Genomic DNA, 18,682 nt, shown 5'->3' with positions numbered 1-18,682 from the left:
GAGCGATCAGTGGGTTCCTGTGTCTGGATAGGGCGACACGGGGGTTGGCTGTAGGCTAGGGAGGTGCATTGGAGACACTAGTGACACAGCACACTAGATATGCCTGGGGACCATGTGTGTTGGCACACCTCTACTATGAGCTGCATCAGTTTGTATACCACGAATCAGTGGGATTGGGCTGCAGGGTGACATTGTTGTAGGTGTGGGCTTATGAGCATCTATCAGTGACGAGGCCGATACACTTCAGGGGCAGAGGTCACGGACGCAGTTTTGTACATTTATATGACATGATCACATCGCAGCCACGGATTGGCAGGTTGGAGCATTGGCGGCGGGTGATAGATGACATTGACATGGTCATATGGAGACCATACCTGGGATGTGAGCAGTGGGAGGATGATGCGGTTGAGCTTCCCTACACCTTCCGGAATAGTTACCTGATTGGGCGGATGTCCTATGTGCTGAAGAGGCAGCTAGTGGACAGGGTTGGCAGGTAGTTTGGCAGGATTCAGCGGATGCCACGGGGTTCAAGCATGTATGCACGGACTGTGAGAGATCAGGCGCAGTTTGGACCCCTATTATCATATGATCAGGCTGTTACGCAGCTGGTAGAGATGATGCCCCTACCCTGGGACATGTGGCCAGAGATTGAGGATGCCGGCATTGATGTCGAGTACACAGCATACTGGGCGGAGCATCCATTCCCACGCTTGATGGATCCGGGAGAGCCATTAGATGGATATGGTGGTGGGGATGATGATGATGGTGGAGGTGATGGGGGCAGAGGCCGACAGAGGAGGAGGGGAGCAGTTGGAGAGAGGAGGGTGGCGCCACGGAGGGAGGGTGGAGAGGACAGGCAGGCTCGGGTAGTGAGGGGTCGCGATGGATTGCCGCTACAGGGCCAGCAGCATAGGGTCCCAGACAGGTGCAGGTACAGGGATAGGGACAGGGACAGATATAGGGATAGGTACCAATACAGACACCAGTATAGGCACAGGCATAGGGGCAGGCACCCGTACAGGGGGAGCCACAGGCAGAGCCACAAGGGGCTGATGCAGAGGAGGATGAGCTGATGGAGCTGAGGGAGATTTGCTAGGGACAGGCAGATGAGATCCAGGAGTTGGAGAGGGAGAGGGATAGGCTCAGGAGGCGGCTCCGAGATACTAAGCGGGAGCGAGACCAGGCCATTTAGTGCTACATAGAGGCTGAGACAGCACTGAGGGCTGGGAGACAGGCAGCAGAGGACATAGGGCCAGATATGCCTATGTCCTACGGGCAGGGGAGGACATTGCCTACTGGTGGGATCTCTATTATGGAGCAGTGCCAGCGGATCAGCAAGCGAGGAGCTTCCATAGACCGTCGCATACAGCGACAGCTACGGGAGGGAACCGGAGGAGACAGGCATTGAGTGGTGGGGTTATGGGTCCTCCACCACCACCAGATAGAGGAGACAGAGGGGATGATCCTGGGGCGGGTCCTTCAGGGGCTCAGATTCCATAGAGGCTAGGCGGCTCCGAGGGAGGGAGTTCATCATAGCCGTAGAGGTCTCCCTATGTAGCAGTATTGTACCATTTTTGTATGATGATGTAGACACCTGCGGGTGCTTTGTAGCCATATGATTTTTTTGACATCATTGTATCATGACACTTTATATATATATATATATATGAAATGATTCATCTTTGCGGTAGCTATATGCATGCGTACCTATATGATGAGATGTTCTTATGTGATATTTGTTTTATGTTATGGATGCAAATATGTATATGATGCAATGCAGTATTTTTGTTCTTTTATGTTTTATATGTGTATGCATGATGCAAATGTGAATGTATGAAGTGTAGATGAATATGATAATGCAAATAACTATTTACATGATGAGAATATAAAATGTTCTAACATATGTTGTGTGCAGGATGTGATGCAATTGTGATATCTATATGTATGTATGAAATGCTTATATGTGGTAATGCAGGTGCAACTATATGAAATGCAAATGTTTTTGGTGTGTCATTATACTCAGTCATGTGATAGCAGGCTACGCGGACTCAAGAAGGACGATGGAAGTCAATCAAGAAAGGGGGATGAAAGACAGAAGATATGAAAGTGAAAGAGCTTCTTGTGTGTTATCATCATTGAGCTTTATTATGGCAAGTAGGTTATGACAATTGAGGCATATGTTCGACCCAGAAAGTCATTGTACCTGTTTGCATGGAGATAAGATAGTCACAAACAAAGAATGCCCCAGTTCATACTAGACTCACAGTGTCCTCATATCCTTGGACAAGTCAGAGCATTACTAAGAGACAATCCACAGACAGCAAATACAAATAGGTGACGATACCCCATCCTCGCCTTTCTAGTCAAAGACATCCTGGAGATAGAATCTCTAGTCAGAGACATCCCAGAAAAGCTAAAAGACATGTCACCAAAAAGATAAAATCAAAAGAAAACCAAGACTTGACACCAACATCCACTGTAGTCCTCAAGTTTAGTGTCTCTTGTCACTTGTATAAGTCTTATTTGATTGTAGTCACAATGTTTACTTTCATAGAAAGGATAGATAGCACTGAACCATATGTTGTCTGAGTCTGTTGAAAGATTTGATTTGTTGAAGCCCATTGTTGTTGTTGTGTCTCATCTAAAACTGACTGAATCCATGAAAGTGATACTTTATTGTAGAGAAGATGAAACTTTATTGCGGATCTGTGATGCAAATGTTGCTTTATTGCGGATTGTGCACAGATAGACTGAAGGAAGCTGGAAGAAACTGTACTCCTTGAAACATGTGATGTTCTCAGTTCCACACCCATCACTAGACGTAGGATTTGCCTTAGCCATAGATAGGAGCTGATTTATTATGGATGGAAAGGGAGTGAAAAGGAAGGTTTATTATGAATGGCTAACCAATCTTAGGTAGATCAATAACAAGCCATGATGGGAATGGGTAAGTTTATTATGAACAAATAGGTTGTGAGTGTGTGCAAAGTGAAAGGATGAAAATGAATCCTGAAGAAGGGAGGAGCGATGTCTCTACGCATGGCACTGGTGACCCAGTTTTCACCATGGTACTTGCCTAGGGCACCACCGAAGTGGTTTTCACCGTTGGATGAAATTATTTCTCTTTACTTTTTTCGATTTTTCAATGTTTTTTTTGTGTCACAAGGCACCTGTTTGCTAGGTTTTCACCAAGTAACGATTTTTTATTTTATAATTTTTTTGTATTTTTGAATTAGGATATTCCGAAGAGCTATGTGTAAAACCTATGAAGGTGCATGTTGTTGATAGGATCCTCCAAAGGTTCACCTTTTGTAGTTGAGAGCTGATATGCACCAAATCCATATGCTACTGTAATGATGTAAGGACCAAGCCAATTTGGTTCGAACTTGCCCTTCTTCTCTCTGTCTTGCTGATTTTTGGGGTTTTCTTTGAGAACCAAATCACCTACCTCAAAGGTGCGAGGCTTGACCTTGTGATTATAGCTGCGACTCATTCGTTGTTGGTAAGCTTTGAGATGATTAAAAGCAGTTTGTCTTCGTTCATCCAGTAGTTCCAGTTCTTGTAAGTGAGAGACCCTATAGTCTTCATCACTGATGATGTTTTGCAAAGAGACCCGTAAAGAGGGTAGCTCGACCTCAATAGGCAAGATGGCTTCAACGCCGTAGACAAGTGAATAGGGTGTAGCTCCTGTAGGTGTGCGGACACTTGTGCGGTAAGCCCAAAGTGCAGGATTAAGTTGGATATGCCAATTATGGCCAGCATCGTCGACTGTCTTCTTTAGGATTTTAAGGATTGTTTTATTAGACACCTCAGCTTGGCCATTACCTTAGGGGTAATATGGTGTGGAGAAATGATGGGAAATATGGAAGCGGTCACAGAGTTCACGAACATCCTAATTTTTGAAGGGACACCTGTTATCAGTGATAATGGAAACAGGAATACCGTATCGGCAAATGATATAGTTGAGGATGAATGTAGCAATCTGTTTTCCTGTGACTTGTGTGAGAGGCACGACTTCAATCCATTTTGTAAAATACTTTGTAGCAGTGATAATGAATTTATGACCATTGGAAGAAGGAGGGTGAATCTTACCTATGAGATCGAGTCCCCATTGACAAAAGGGCCAAGGAGACGCAATTGATTGAAGTTCTTGTGCTGGTGCATGTATGAGGTCTCCATGAATTTGACATTGCTTACATTTCTTGACAAACTGATATGAGTCTTTTTCCATATTGGGCCAGTAATATCCAGTCCTGATGAGTTTCTTGGCCAAGCTAGGACCACTAGCATGTGGACCACATATCCCTTCATGTACTTCACGTAACACAATCTGAGCTTCGTCTCTTTCTAAACATCTAAGAAGAGTGCCATCTAAACCTCACCGGTATAGGATATTAGCTAAAATGACATATCAAGAGGATTGGCGAATGAAAGTGCGACGTTGGTTATTTCATAGATCAGGCGGTAGGGTATTGTCACGAAGGTATGTGAAGATGGAACCATATAACTGGGACTCGGGACCGACAACACATATCATCTCAGTAGGCATGATCTCATATGAAGGAACCAAAAGGTTATCCACCAAGAACTCATAACAGGCCTCATTTGGAGGTAGATCAATCAATGAAGCAATTGTAGCCATGGCATCTGCGGCGCGATTCTGCTCTCTTGGTATCTGCTCAAAGTCTATCTTTGTGAAGTGTTGTTTCAGGTCATCCACCATTTTTTTATAAAGCATTAATTTTTCATCTTTTGTTTGGTAATCATCAGTTGCTTGACGGATGACAAGTTGAGAGTCCCCAAAAACACGAAGTTCTTGGATCTTCCACTGAACTGCAATTTGTAATCCTGTTGTTAATGCCTCATATTCTGCTATATTGTTAGTGCAAGGAAATGATAAGCGGTATGATTTTGGTATAGAATCCCCTTGAGGAGTTATAAAGAGGATGTCAGCTCCTACCCCATGCAATGTGTATGAGTCGTCGAAGTACAGTTGCCAGGGCTTTGCATGTGACATTGTCAAAATAGATTCATCGGAAAATTCTGAACTTAGAGGAACATCATCTATCATGGGAGCATCTGCTAATTGATCTGTGATGGCTTGTCCTTTTATTGCTTTTCTGTCCACATACTCGTTGTCGAATTCACTCAAGATCATTACCCATTTGGCTAGTCGCCTAGTAAGTGTTGCTTTATTGAGAAGGTATTTCAATGGGTCTATCCTTGCAACCAACTTAGTCTTATGGGTGAGCATGTAATGTTGTAATTTCTATGAAGCAAAGACCATGACGAGACATGCACGCTCAATTGGTGTGTAGTTTAGCTCATATCCTACCAATGTGCAACTGATATAGTATACTGCTTTTTCCTTGCCCTCAGCAATTTGTTGTGCTAAGAGTGCCCCCAGTGCTGTTGAAGTAGCTGATATGTATAGTGACAGAGGTTGATCTGGAACTGGTGGCATCAGAACTGGTGGATTTAGAAGATAATCTTTGAGCGTCTGGAAAGCCTGTTGACAGTTATCATCCCATTTGAATTTGATGTTTTTATGTAGCAGGTGGTGAAAAGGATTACACTTATCTGCAAGTTGTGCTATGAATCTTCGGATGGACTGGAGTCTGCCTTGTAAGGATCAAAGTTGACTGATATTTCTTTGTGGTTGCATCTCCAAGATGGCCTTGACTTTTGCTAGATCAGCTTCGATTCCCCTTTTGGATACAATGAATCCTAAAAGCTTCCCAGAGGTTACTCCAAAGACACATTTCTTGGGGTTTAATCTTACTTTGTATTTTTCCAAATGATCAAAGATGACTGAAAGTATGTCCAAATGTGTATTTCTGTCAATTGATTTGTCCAAGAGGTCATCGACATAATCTTCCACGGTGACGTGCATGAGATCATGAAAAATAGTAGTCATGGCTCTTTGATATGTAGCGCCTGCATTCTTTAGCCCGAAGGGCATGACATTCCAGCAAAAAGTTCCCCAAGGACAAGTGAATGATGTTTTGTGTTGATCCTCGGGTATGATCCTTATTTGATTATAACCAGAGAATCCATCCATTAATGATAACATTTCATGACCTACTGTGAGATCAACAATCAAGTCAATATTTGGTAATGGGAAGTCATCCTTTGGACAAGCTTTGTTAATGTCTATAAAATCTGTACATATTCTGATGTTGTGATCTGGTTTACTGATAGGCACCAAATTGGAAATCCATTCAGGATAATCAATTGGGTGTATGAATCCGACATCCAATTATTTCTCAAGTTCTACTTTGACTAGTAATGCCACTTGTGGATGCATTTTTCTTAAATTTTGTTTCATTGGCTTTGCCCCTAGTTTGACTGTCAAATGATGCATTACCAAATCTGGATCCAATCCAGGCATATCAACGTATGACCAAGCAAAGTTGATTTGTCATTCTTTGAAGAAACTTATGAATTTTGACCTTTCTAACTCTGTCAACGATTGAGCCAGGAATATGTTGTGTGGAACCTCTTCTGTACCAATGTTTTTTTTGATAGTCTCCTCTACCAACATGGATGACTTTTCCTCATATGATGCTGGGAGAATGTTAAGCCTTCCATCTTTGGGTGCCTCAGAGAGGTTTTCGCCCTCAGATACGTCCTTTCTTTTTACTTTTTTGGGGTCAGACAGCGCCACAGTGTGGTTTTCACCATAAGACCCTTGGTTTGTTCTTATTTTCACATTTTTGCGACTGGAAGGTCTGACACCCTCACCAAAATATGCCACGCTATTGAGTTCTATAGTGTATCCTGCCTTATGGTCCCCAGGAGGAAGATCATCTCGTATGCCCAGATAGTCAATAAAAGCTTCATCATTTTGGAATGTGTCAAACTGTGCAGGTCCTTCATGATCCCAGTTAATGAGTTGGTGGTGAACAAGGGGAAGGTCGTTAATGTCTTCAAAGTTAGCAGGGCTAAGAGTGAAGATGCAGTTATATTCGGGTATGTCAAGGTAATTATCGAGGTCATCGATGGCACTCTCCTCATCAGTCTCAATCGCGAACGAATCCAAATTATCATCACTAGTAGCGCATTCTGGCATAGGTGTTCTCATCCTATGTGATTTCAACCTAGAACCTTGAAACAAGGACTGTGTGGAATCCTCATGGGTTGTTTCTTGACCAACTTTGAACTTGTTATAAAATTCCTCTTCTTCTGTGGGTTCATCTAGCTCTCTAAATATCTCGGTGAGCTCGTAGTCACTGGAAGACTTGTCTGAACCTCATTCCCATTCGTTGGAATCTGTGGAATAGCGATCCTCTTGTTGAATTTTGGCAGCTTTGATTCGTAAGGCTTCTTCTGTCCTTTGGGTGTGGACCTTGGAAGTTAAGAAACCAAGTCCTTTCGAGCGTTCCTTTTTGAAAGTCAATTCAGGTTGTAAAGGTTCAATGATGCCTTCCTTTCGTAACCCAAGAGGGCTTTTTCCATCATACCTGAATTTTTGTAGAATTTTGAAGCCTTTGCCATATTTCTCACATGGTAGACTGATGTGATCTTGTGTGTCATCTTCAATGTCTTTGTAAAGCATTTTGTATAAATCTTCCTCTTCCAGTTCACCCCATATTTAAAAGGTAGTAGGGTCCCATTTGAGTATCATGATGGATACTTGCTTGTTAGGATGTGGTCTTCCATATTCTTTTGGGGAACTCATGACTTGTTGTAAGTACATGGTCTGATTTAAAGTGTATTCCCCCATGCCCTTGTCTTGAAACTTGCCTTTAAGTTCACCTTGTTTTGATGTCAAAGGTTTTAATGACTCAGGATCAATGTATGCCGAAGAAGGAATAGCTTTGCGATTACTGGGAATGATGGTCTCAGTCTTTGATCTCAGGTTATTGCAGTATATGAATGGATTAGGATCGCCATTAATTGTTACCTCCACTCCATTGTGAGGAAACTTAATGCATTGGTGATACGTAGATGGGACTGTTCTCATTTCATGAATACAAGGGCATCCTAGCAATATGTTATAAGTGAGATCTAGATCCAAGACTTGACAAACCACATCCTTTGTAACTGGCCCAACTCTAAGAGGCAAGGTGACTGTGCCCTTAGATGAACGTTCTTCATCATCATATGCCTTGATGGTGATTTGATTTGTATAATTCACAGCTTTATCAGAATATCCCAATTGTTTAATAGTGCTCAATGTACAAATGTTTAGACCTGCTCCTCCATCTATTAGGACTCGTTTTATTCGATGTTTGTGTATGAAGGCTTCAACGTGTAGCGGTGCATTATGTGGCTGACTTACGGAGGCGTCATCGGCTTCTGTGAATGTAAGTGAATGTGGAACGGAAAGGTATCCCACCATGGCTTGAAACTCGTCCACGTTCAGATCAGTAGGAATAGCAGTATCTCTCAAGATTTTATCAAGAATGGCTTTATGAGTGGGGGATATGCGTAATAGCTCAAGGATGGAGATGAGCGCGGGTGTCTTCCCTAACTGTTCTACAAGGTCATACTCAGGTTTGGTTGATGAGGAGGTGGTGTTCTTGGCTGGAGCACCTTGCAAAGTGATTTTACCTCAGCAGGTTCTGACATTACATTCAAAGGCAGGTTCGGAAGAAGATCCAACACCTTTTAGGACAATCCTGGGTCTCCAGGTAGAATTCTCAGACGTTTTGTCCTTGATGATAATGGTAGAGACATAGTTGTCCATTGAGATGTGATTGATAGTTGAATCATAGTTATAGGTTGCTCTGGTATAGTTGGTTTGATCCTCTGTGGCTTTAGCTTTTCCCTTGTCATGTTTTGGGAATGGTTCCTCAAACATCTCATGTTCTTGATTGGATGAGTGTCCCTCAATCTCAATGTCACCCCTATCAATGAAATCTTGTATGATGTTCTTCAGTCGATGACAATTTCCTGTCTTATGACCCTTGCTCTTATGAAATTCGCAATACTCATCATCATTCCACCAATTTTGTTTGACCTTTGGTTCATATGGAGGAAAATCTGGAACTATGATTACCTTGTTTGCCACTAGCTTTTTGAAAACTGACTCAAGTGGTTCTCCCAAGGGAGTGTATTTCCTTCATGATCTGGAAGTTGTTTGAGTATTCACTTGATTGTTTGTAGAACTTGATCCTGAAAAGATGAATTTGGGTCGCACTGTGTTGGCATCCACAACGCCATCATTGACTGTGTTCTTGTTTCTATTCCAAAATCTCGGCTTGTCTTTTCCTTTAAAGTCATCTTTGTTTTCCTTGAATATCTTAATGACTCCTTGTTCAATTAGGACCTTTTCTATCGCTAAGCCTTTTTCAATGACGTCCTTGAAGGTGGACAAACAAGCTTTTCTTAGAACATAGCCAATGTCTTTGTTAACGTTTTGTGTGAACATTCCTACCATTTTTTTTTGTGGAATTTCACAAGAGCATCTACTGGCTAGATTTCTCCATGTTTGTAAAAATGATGCAAAAGACTCTCCCTCTTTTTGATTGGTGTTGCACAAAGTAGTGACTGATATGTCTGTCTCTATGTTTTATGAGAAATGTTGAATAAATGCCTTTGCTAAGTCACCCCATGACTTAATACCAGGTGGGAGTTGGGAGAACCATTCCATAGCTTGATCACCTAGGCTTTTTGGGAATAATCTCATCAAATATGTCTCTTCTGCTGCTACCTCAATGCAAGCTATGAAAAACTGTCTTATGTGTGCCTTAGGATCTCCTTTTCCTCTATACTTATCAAATTTAGGCGTCACAAAGTGTGTAGGAAAAGGAGGCATTGGAATGCTCTTGTCAAATGGATAAGGACATATGTCTCTCATTGTGTATGTTGGCTTTGGTGTATTTATGTCCTCCATTTTCTTTTGTAAGTCCCTAATTTGTTGCTCCAAATTGCTCTTAGGTGGAGATCGACTTCTTGGACCATACCCCATACTTGAGGCACCAATTGGAGGAGGAGCATGTTGCATATATGGATGATATTGATCATACACATGTTCATATGGAGGAGGTCTATAATTATGCTGCGTATATGGACCACTTGGTATAGATTCATGTTGAGGAATGCCATATCTATTTTGTCCATGTATACCATACTCTACAGGCATGTCATGTTCTAATGTGTTGCCCCCAAATTTGACACGGGGTTTCCTTGTGTCCAAATTTTGAGCATGCCTTTGAATATCCAATTGCTTTGGTGGTTGATCCATAGCATTGGTATGTGATTGAGCATATCTTTCTGCATAAGACTTCCATAATGGTCTCTGAAGGTGAGTATCATATGCTTGACCATGTGTATGTGGGACCTTTGGCTTTTGAAACAAAGGTGATGGTGATTCAGGTACCATATGTGGTCCTCTATTGCCTCCACTATTAGGCCTTATTTGATCCATGTTGGAGTGAGTTTGTTGCAAAGGTCGATTTTCCATTATTTGAGATATGTCAAAATCATGAGGTATCTTGGCTCCACTTTGTGCCATCATTTGTAAGAAGTATTGTCTATCCCTCCTCATTATTTCTTCAACCAATCGATTGAAATGGGGATTCATAATAGATTCTTCCACATCTACTGAATGTACGAAAAAGTTGTCCATATTGTCATTATGTGTAGCATTGTTGTTTGTAGTGTCCATGTTCTCAACATTTGGAATGTTTCTATAGGCATCCATGTCAGGTAATGTAGTATGATCGGAATTGAAAAAGATATCATTATCATACTCATAAGAACTCATGTTTGCGAACTCTTGAGCCTCTTTAGTTTCTCTCCTAGATTTTTGAAGACGGGTTTCAACCATGAACTAGGTATTGACCAAGATGTGTGAGACTAGATGAAAAAATGGAAAAAAGTATGGAAGACCAAGAGTTGAATGGAATGTAAATGAATCTGAGGTGTACTTGCAATGTCCAAAGTGTAAGACCAAGTATGTATGTAGTAGAGTAGGTGTGACTTCCAAAGAGAGGATAGTTTCTCTTGATGAGGTAAGTTGACCTTGACTCTAAGTAAGACCAAATGAGACCCAAAGGTAAGAAACCTTGATGAGGGACCACCTAGCAAAGTGTTGTTGTATGTAGTGTGTTGACAAAGTATGATGAGGACATGCAAGTGACCTTTTGACTCAAGTTTAGACAAATGTAAATTTAATGCAAGATGTAAAGCAATGATGGACTTTGTGAGACCCAAAGACAAGTTGAATGCTAGATGAAAACCTCGAGAAACAACCTAGGAAGCTCAAGAATTCCGAAACTGATTGCTCTTGTTTGCTGGACTGTAAAAGTTTTTCAATTCTGAACACGGACGTGCCTATATACTTCACAGACGTGGTTTCCTAACACAGACATGGCTCTGTTCAACACAGACGCGCTTCTGAAATTTTTTGCAAATTGCAATGTTGATTCTGTAAACACAGACGCGTTTCTGCCCTTCACAGACGCGGTTATACAACACAGACGCTATTATGTCCGACACAGACGCATTTATGCAAAATTTGTGCAATTCTTTCCAATCTGTGAAGTCATTTTGTTGTGACCAAATCTGACTGTTTGATTGTTTTTCGTGACAAGAGGACACAGTGTTGATGAGGACTCAATGTTTGCAAGTGTTTAGACTCAAAATGACTCCAATAATAGTGTGTTGTTTGATGTAAAAAAATGTTTTGCATACACTTGAAGACACAAAAGACACAATGTTTTGCTGTTTGGTCTTGAATGTTTTGAATGTTTAAAATAAGTCAAGCACAATTCTTATGGCTGGCCAAGACAATAGTTGTTGATGCCACATGGGGTTTTACCCCCGAGGCTACGCTATTTAGAGTGGATACTTAGATGTTTGACCTCACTGGCTCCACCCTCGACACTCACTTCTCGGGTCAGCCAAGCATCAGTCCCCATGAAAACTCCCTGTGGCAAACTTTGTATCTCTACTAAGAACCGTATATGTGTGGGCCGCTACCAGAGGTCCGACCTCTTGCCCCAACAACTAGAAGGATTTGGGCTTCTAAAACAAAGAGGTGCTAGTAAGGGCATCCGCTTGTGTGGCCATACATGCGGCACTTTCAGCTCTGTAAATACAGAAGGCTCCCAGCCGGTAGGGATTACGCCCTACAACTGATCAAATAAATTTGATCAAACGAGTTTATGGGGAGACATAGTGTCGGTATGAACTAATCAGCACACGTTATTCATAGTTTTCACCATGAATATAGTTGTTTATAGTGGTTCAGAAGAGATGGGTTTTCCTCGCTACCACTTGGGTCGTTCTCTTCTCACTAGTAGTCCTAATGACCACACGGGAAGACAGGCCCTCTAAAGATTAAACAAAAAGAGCCTATTGCTCAAGACACAAAAGACAATGATTCAATTTTAATGCACCAATTGAAGTGTTTGCTAGTCTATGAAAACAAGGCACACAATAAAAATCCAAAAACCCTTGCCAAGGACCTGCAACAAAGAGTTGTTAGTAGTTTGGATTGTTTGAAATAATCACCCCTTCCTACAAGCACACAAGTTAGGTAAATTTTAAATCCAAAAGACTTTGTGAAAATAGGGGCCTTCAACCAAACGATTTTGCTTTCAAGACAAGCTGCACCAATTTCATTAGCTAGATCTGAAAATGTTAGCGCAAAATAAACCAGATCTGAAACCCTAAATGCAAAATCCAAAACTGAATCAATAAACCCAAAATTTGAAACCGGTGAGCACAGACGCGTTTACCCTCGACACAGACGCGACTTAGCGACGTAGACGTGGTTCTGTGAAACACAGACACAGCTCCAGAACACAGACGCGACTTCTGGACATAGACGCGGCTAAAAACACCGCAGACGCAACTTAATAACACAAACGCACTTTCCCGGAACCTGCAAAATAAAATACTGCCAATAACACAGACGCGATTCCAGATGTCGCAGACGCGCCAGAAAATCAAAAACGCGATCCGAAAGTGCGCAGACGCGAAAATATCAAAATGCTGCCGAAAACGTCAGATCTGCAACTTCAAAACACAAAATCTGCAACAAGGATGTTAAATGCAAAAGGGACAAGAGTCCCACCGGGCGTGCCAAAATGTATATGGTGAAAATGGATAACAATAATAACGATATTGAAAGGCTAAATGAGTTCAACCACAAAAACCCTAGCCTAACAACAACAAAGATCCACCGTAACATATGAAGATTACCTAAGACAATGCAAATCAAACGAAATCACAAAGATTATACCATCACATGTCCAATAGGGTTTTGATCTCCATTCTTCCTATCTCCATTGATCTTGCTTGATATATTTGCTCTCAGATTTTATGTGCACAAGAGCTCAACAAAGAACGGAATGTGGTTGCAAGTAGGATCGTAATGTAGTAAAGTCACTAAGATGATTGATTGATTAGGGTTTGATAATGAAGGAAGCATCTCCTTATATAGAAGACACAATATGAAATGGAGGGATAAGATTGAGAGGTGTAAAAGGAGGTCGGCTATGATTAGAGGGTAGGTAAAAGAAATAATAAAATAATGAAAGGGGTAGGTAGTGTATGAATTAAGAGATGAATGACATGTGTCATGGGTAGAAAAGGTTAATGAATTAATTAAATAAATAAAGATTTATTTAATTAATAGAAGAAGTGAGATTAATTAAATAAATAAAATATTTATTTAATTTAGGAAAAGGATAATTTAAATAAATAAATGTATTTATTTAAATGAGAAATAAGGCTAGAAGAGGATAAATGAATTAATTAAATAAATAAAGATTTATTTAATTAATAGAAGAATTAAGCTTAGATAATTAAATAAATAAATTAGACTGGACAATTTTGGGTGTCTACAGGTTCCTATGGGTCTACAGCATCCCCTCCTCCTTCTTATTTGGATTATTTTGTGTTTGCTCACGATATTTGTCTTGGCAGGTTCTCTTGTAGTGATTTCTCTTCTTCTTCTTGGTCTCATATTAATCAGTAGATTGGAGAAATGTGTTTTATAGGCAGGGGTGGCTTGTGGTCGAATTTTTGGTTGATCCTTCTATTTTTTGGATGGATGTTGTTCTTCCTGATGTTTCACAATGATAGTTTACTCTTGTATGCCTCTTATGGTAGCTTCCTTTATATCTAATGAAATTATTATGTAATTTGGGAGGGTTTTGGTGGAATGTGCCTAGGGGGCCCTTGTAATGGGTAGGTAGGCTTGTGTATTTTGAGCAATACTGAAGGGTTTTATTACTGGTTCTTTCCCTTCAGTGCTTCTTGAACTAGACACCTTGTAATATATATATATATTCAGTGGTTTACCGACTTTTATCAAAAAAAAAAATGTTATAGTTAATATTACATAAATATAATTATTTAAAGGGTTCAAGCAAATTGACTCTGGCGGAGCGAGAAGAGTTAATGGTTGAAGAAGAGAATGTAGTCGCTTCCCCTTATAATTGATTCTTGGAAGAAGAGAAAATTAAGGGAGGTTTTGATTTCTCTCAAACCTTGTCTATTTCACAAACCCCTTCTTCAAACAAAGTAGAAAAGAGAACACCCAAAAGAAAAGGGCGTAAATCTAAGAGTGATAAAGCCAAAGAGGAAATAGAAGCAGGAGAACAATCCACAATTGAGGAGAAGTTCACAGTATCAAAAAGAGTTACGAGGAGAACTAATTGTTCTCCTCAGCAACAATTAAAGTCTTATCATGGAATGTCAAGGGTATAAACGCCTCTACCAAAAGAAAGAGATCCAAGTTACAACTTAATTCCTCTCAAGTGGATGTAGTAATCCTTCAAGAGACTAAACTATTAGATGAAAATTATCAGAACTCAGTAGCCAAATGGACACAATGGAAATCAGTTCATAGTTAGGGTATAGGAGCTTCAGGTGGTCTCACTGTGCTATGGAATCCAAAATCAATCGTAGGGAAACTAGTCAAACAAGGAAGTAATTGGCAGTTAATACGAATACAACATTTTGACTTATTTTTCAACCTACGAAATGTCTATGGCCCAACTCCTACATAGGACAAGAAAACACTATGGCCTTTGCTTACCTCTTTTATTCAACAATTTGTAGATCAGAATATGATCTTGGGAGGGGACTTTAATGCATTCACTTCCTTAGATGAAAAGAAAGATGGTATATGTCCTACTATCAGGACCATGGAAGATTTTAAAGAATTCATAAATAATAACAATTTGATTGATATTGCTCCTCAGAATGGTAGTTTTACTTGGACCAATAGGCGACCTGGTTTTTATAAATTGCAGAAAGATTAGATAGATTTCTTATATCGCATGGTTGGAGGACTCAAGATTATTCTTTGCAATCTCAGATTCTTCCTTATTCAGACTCAGATCATTTTCCCATCTTATTGAGCATCAATAAAGTGGCATCTTTGTAAAATGGTAAGCACAAGTCCTCCTTTAAATTTGAGAAAATGTGGTTCCGACATCCTCACTTCCAGTTTTTGCTTAGACAGTGGTGGGCGATTTCTCCTCACAATGATGGTACCAAGATGTTTAAGCTTCACAAGAAAATGCAGCATGTCAAAGCCCAAATTAAGGAATGGAATAAACAAGTTTTCAAGAACATTTAAATGCTCAGAAATAACTTGTTGAAAATCAATTAGCTCATATAAATGAGCAAATCATATCTAAAGGACTAGATGCTGACTTGTATGTTAAACAAAAACAACTCCAAGAGGATTGGAAAGAGATTTGTAAAAGGGAGGAGGAATATTGGAGATAAAAATCTCAAGAATTATGGCTTAGAGAAGGGGATAAAAACACAAAGTTCTTTCATATGTCTGCAAAACAAAAATGAGCAGCTAGTACAATTTTTTCTATTAAAGAATCCACATTAGGTAATATTCTGTGAGATGCACAAGAGATTCAAGACGAGGGAGTAAGTTATTTTAAGAACTTGTTGGCTCCCCCTCCTTCACCACCTCCACTAGAAGATCAAGAACTGGAATTGTTGAATGCTATCCCCTCCTTATTAAGTCCTCTAGATAGTCAACAATTGTTGGCTCCCTTCACATTAGAGAAGATTCATAAAGTAGTGTTCTCTCTTCCACCAGATAGGGCTCTGAGGTCGGATGGCTTTACAGCCCTTTTTTTCCAAAAATGTTGGGATGTTATGTGTCTTGAGTTACTGGCTGTCTTGGAAGAGTCAAGAAAAAGTTCTTCTGTCATCAGAAATTTTAATGCCACAAACATTGTTATTATTCTTAAGATTAAGGAACCTAAATCATTTCCAGATTTTAGGCCCATTTCGCTCTGCAACACAATATACAAGATTCTTACCAAGGCCATTTATTTGAGATTGTAGAAATTGATCACTAAAATTATATCTTCTGAACAAGGTGGTTTTGTTCCAAGGAAAGACACTATGGAAGCTGCATTAGTTGCTCATGAAATTTTGCATTCTATAAACTCTACTCATGCATCGACATTTGTAGTAAAGATGGATATGATGAAATAATATGATAGACTTAACTGGCCCTTTCTCTTTAAAGTCTTAAGTAAATTTGGCTTTGCTGAGAAATGGTGTAAGTGGATTAGAGCTTGTGTTCAAGAGCGTGCTTTTCGGTCATAATTAATGGTGTTCCAACTAGTTTTTTTGTTGCCTCCTAAGGAGTTAGACAAGGTGACCCCTTGTCCCCTTCATTATTCATAATCATGGCTGAAGCTTTTAGTAGAATCATTAAGGCTAGAAATGAGCAAGGGCTCTGGATGGGAGCTCATATTGATAGAACCTCCATCTCAGTCACACACTCCTTATTTGCTAATGATACACTACTATTTGGAAAATCAAATGTCCATGAGGCAAATAAAATTAAAAAATCATTGGATCTTTACACAGCAGTCTCGGGTCAAAGGGTAAATTCCATAAAATATAAGATTTATGTCTTCAATACAAATGTTGTGGTGACAAGAAATATTGTCAATGTCTTGGGTTTCTCTCAAGAAGTTTTACCTTTACATACTTAGAAATTCCTTTTTTTGTTGGTTCTAACAAAGCTTCTTATTAGAAACGTATTGTTGAAAGAATCAAGAATTCCATCTCATCATGGAAATCTCAATGGTTGTTTCTATCATGTAGGTTACTCCTCATTAAATTAGTTTCATCAGCCATTCCCAACTACTACATGTCGATCCTTAAAGCTCCTGTTGGAGTCATTCATCGGCTTGAAAGGTTGATCAGAGGTTTCTTATGGAGGGACAATATGTCGAAAGAGAAAAAGGTACCTCTTATATCCTTAAAGGAAATGTCACATTATAAAGGAGACGGTGGAGTAGGATTACATGATCTTTCAAAAATAAACGTAGCCTTTGGGGGTAAGCTTGTATGGAAAATGGTCTCTAAACCAGAATCTAAGTGATGTAAAATTATGCAAGAAAAGTACTTGGACTCTCTCAATCCATATCGATTTATCACTATCTTTAATCCCCTCAAGGGATCAACTGTTTGGAATTTTATGATGATATCTTCTAGAGAGGTTATTACAAGGTATGTGTCTTGGGAGGTTCATAATGGTGAGAGCATTTAGTTTTGGGAGGATTCTTGGAATAGATTCCCACCATTGAAACATACAGATGTTTTATTGAAATTTATTCCGACCATGAAAGCTTTCTAGGGCTCTTTTTTTATTGAGTATGTAAGTGGAATTGAAGTCTTCTCGAGTAAACTTATTTGGAAGGACCCTTCGGAATTGCCTATCAGAGATGACCAAAAACTCTTTTTTCAGGAGATATTATCTACAAGAAGGGTATACATCAAAAATCAAGAAGATAATTTGATTTGGGCTCCTACACATGATGGTAAATATTCTATCAAAATTGGTTATAACGTTGTCAGGTATATGGAAGTTCAACATACTAAAAGCAGGGCCTTCTCTTTTTGCTGGAATAGTGTTGTTTTACCTAAAGTTGGTTGCTTTGCCTGGTTAGCATTAAGAAAGAGGTTTTTAAAAAGTGACAAATTGGAAAAATTACACATTGCCAACTCATTTTATTGTGTAATATGCAAGGAGGAGATTGAAACTGTGGATCGCTTTCTCCTAAGGTGTCCTTTTGCTCAACAATGTTGGTCTTTTGTTTTGAGGAAACTTAATTTGTTGATACCATTGCCCTATACTTTATGGGAGTTGTTCCAATCGTGGCCTACCCTCTTTTCTAGCTCTTTTTTTGCATGTATATGGAAATGTATTCCAGCAACAGTCATATGGTCAATTTGGTGGGAAAGGAACAAGAGGATTTTTAGACAGGTTTCTTCTCCATTGCCAAGGTTTCTGGATGGGATTGAGAAATATATATCTGAAAAGGTTAATGCTTACACAAAGAACACAAATAGTAACTTTCATTTTTATTCTTGGGATGCTAACATAATCAAGCAATGGAAGGACCTATCTATCCCATCCTTTCTTGCTTCAAATGGACAGGGTAAACTTCCAATTAATAGAGCTTCAGCCAAGTGGCAACCCCCATCAGGTGGATTTGTGAAATTAAAATTTTGATGGCTCATCTAGAGGTAACCTGAGGGTTTCAAGGATAGGAATTTGCATTAGAGATCATTTAGGATATCTATTAGCATATAAATTTTGCATTCTATTCTTCTATCAGGGATAGGAATTTAAATTAGAGATCATTTAGGATATCTATTGGATATCCCTTGCCCTATATAAGAGCCAAAATCCGCCCAAGCCCCTCATTTTGCATTGAGCGGCTTG

This window comes from Cryptomeria japonica, chromosome 2 (genome assembly GCF_030272615.1).
Source record: "Cryptomeria japonica chromosome 2, Sugi_1.0, whole genome shotgun sequence".
Lineage (NCBI taxonomy): Eukaryota > Viridiplantae > Streptophyta > Pinopsida > Cupressales > Cupressaceae > Cryptomeria > Cryptomeria japonica.
Note: the sequence above shows the minus strand (reverse complement) of the source record.